Source organism: Morus notabilis, unplaced genomic scaffold (genome assembly GCF_000414095.1).
Source record: "Morus notabilis unplaced genomic scaffold, ASM41409v2 Scaffold442, whole genome shotgun sequence".
NCBI lineage: Eukaryota > Viridiplantae > Streptophyta > Magnoliopsida > Rosales > Moraceae > Morus > Morus notabilis.
The window spans coordinates 756,880-759,741 of record NW_010358595.1 but is presented as its reverse complement, the minus strand read 5'-3'; the positions used below and the strand labels follow the sequence as shown (position 1 = coordinate 759,741).

The window sequence follows — 2,862 nt, the reverse complement described above, 5'->3', positions numbered from 1 at the left end:
ATGTTTATGTGCAATTTCTTATAGATGTCCAGAAACATTGAAAATTGTTTATCAAGCTTACTCTTTCGAAGGCGTTGAGGAAACGGGATCCTTTGTGATGGCTCCATTGGCAAAGGTTGTTGACCTGTAGGAAATTTCACCACTCTTCTCCAAAGATTGAGTATCTTTGGGTGACGAAGCCTCTTCACTACTTTTGCTAGACTTCTTAGGCTCTGGTAGTGTATTTAATTCTTTCCCGCTTCTCAAAGTAATGGCCTTGCATTGCTCTATTGGATTCACCACCGTTGTACTTGGCAAATTACCTTGTTGACGATCATTTAGCATGTTAACTAATTGACCAATTTGCACCTTCAAGCTTCTGATCTGAGCTGATTGATTCTGGAAATTTATCCTGATTTCATTCATAAATTGTGTGTGAGAGGTAGCCAATTGAGCCATTGCATCTTCCAGATTCACCTTCTCCTCTTGTGATGGGTTGCTCTATTCGGGCTGTAACACATTTTGAGTGTTTCTCCAAGACAAGTTTGGGCGATTACGCCATCCTTGATTAAACTTGTTGGAGTAAGGATTATTTTGTTACCTATTAAAATTTCCCAGATATTGAGCCTGCTCCATTTGTACCTGTGCAAAAGGGTTGTTAGCTTGACATTCAGAACTTTGGTGAGATCCTCTACAAAATTCACACACTGGAGAGGATGTTTGGATGGCATTGGCTGTCAATTGAGTATTCTGCAATTGTTTGGAAAGAGAAGCAATTTGGGCAGTCAAATTAGTGATGGCGTCAATCTCATGTAGTCCGGCTGTCTTCTTTGGTATGCTTCTTTCACTAGGCCACTGGTAATTATTGGTTGCCATATCTTTTAGCAACTCATATGCTTCATCTTCAGTTTTCTTCATTAATGTTCCTCCTGCAGATGCATCGATTAGAGTTCTTGTAGTGTCACTCAACCCATTGTAGAAATTATGGACTTGCATCCATTTAGGTAGACCATGATGAGGACATCTTCTCAGTAACTCCTTGTATCTCTCCCATGCTTCATATAGACTTTCACCTTCATATTGAGCAAAATTGTTGATCTCGATGCGCATCTTCGCTGTTTTAGACGGTGGGAAAAAACTTAAAAAGGAACTTCTGAACTAAGTCTTCCCAACTAGTGATCGAATTTGGTGGCAGTGAATTCAACCAACTTTTTGCTTTATCTCTCAAAGAGAAAGGAAACAAATGAAGGCGAAGAGCTTCATCATTAACTCCATTGTATTTGACAGTATCGTAAATCTCCAGAAAATTTACGATGTGAGCATTAGGATCTTCATTTGGCAACCCATTAAATTGGATCGCTTGAATCATCTACAACATCACCAGCTTCAATTCAAAATTATTCGCCTAAATAGCAGGCCTCCTGATCACTGATTGAACACCGGTTGGTGGCAATGCATAATCTCGCAAAGCCATTGGCTAATTGACCACCGGTGGATTGTTCAGTAGTTGATTATTCCCATTTATTTCTCCTTCAGGATCATCCATCACTTCTGGCAACTGAATGACAGCTTCTCTCTTCTCTCTTTGGTTTCTTCGATAAGTATGCTTAATTTCTAAATCCAAAGGTAGTAGACTGTTGCTCCTAAGCTTTCGCATGCACCTAAAGTAAATTCCTGCAGAGCACTAAACAAGAACAAGAAAATAAATAACAAAATAAAATCCAAAGTAAAACTAGAGTTATTTGGTATCGATAATAGTAAAAACAAAACAATCCCCCGGCAACGGCGCCAAAAACTTGTTGTGAAAAATCGTAACGCAAGTATACGCTATCACAATCAAGTAATATAATAGTGAATAAGAGTATCGTCCCACGAGGATTGTTGTTTACTAATTACTGAAATTATATTAACTCCAATTTTATTTGAATAATCAAAAAGAGAGTTTATAAAATTAAATAAACTAAAACTAAAACGATTAAATAAATCAAACAATGCTACGCAATTGAATAAAATTCAATAGATTAAGGAGACATTTGGTTCGTGGATTAGAATCATGTCATTAGAACCATTTTCGATTTACGTGTATTTTTTATGAGAGAAAACACTATAGCGAACCATGAACCATGATTCAAATGATGGTTTGAATCCTCGAACCAAACGTCTCCTAAGACTCTAAGGTTTCCGATTTCACCAAAATTAATCATGTTCAAATTCCCATAATTCAAGAAAATTAACATCCAATCCTATACTGACAGCAATTTCTCTAAAGCAATTATTATTCTTTCTCAAGCAACAATAATATTAATCCAACAAGCAAAATCTACATCTATGTCAAACTTCTAAACCTGTTGAAAATCATTAAGTGCAAGAAATTCAAAAGAACTGCACAAGCATCATAGATATCTCTATCCTATGAACAACTCATGGTATTTCAATTAAGAGCTTATTTAATTATCACCTCTCGGTCTCAAATCAAATACAAAATCATGTAATAGTTGGCCAAACAATCACAAGCATTAAGAATAAATTGAAATACTCAGCATATATTGATTAAACATCAATTACTTAAAAAGAAGATTGAGAATTTGAACATTCATAATCCGGCTACATCGTAGCCCTAGAAAAAGAAATTAGTTCATCTCTAAACTAAATATATTCCTAAACAAAGTCTTAATCATTCTGCCCAGATTCCTGTCATGGGCGCCAAAACGCTGTCATGGGCGCTAAAACGCTACCCATTCTGCCCAGATTCCTGGTTCCGTAAAACTGAGCACCAAAACACTACAAATTAGCGCCTAAGCGATATGTTTGCTGTCTTTTTCCACCAAAAGTTGTCCAAAACCTTCCAAATCATAGACTTTCACCTAACCTTCAAACAAAGAA

The 2,862-nt window shown here is 36.5% G+C and overlaps 1 non-coding gene across 1 annotated transcript; it reads left to right on the top strand.

Annotated features, from left to right (window-relative positions):
* The first annotated feature begins 985 nt into the window (after positions 1–985).
* On the top strand, positions 986–1,089 carry LOC112090567. Its single transcript, XR_002901711.1, has one exon. It is a non-coding gene; the product is annotated as a small nucleolar RNA R71 (small nucleolar RNA).
* Positions 1,090–2,862: the final 1,773 nt, after the last annotated feature.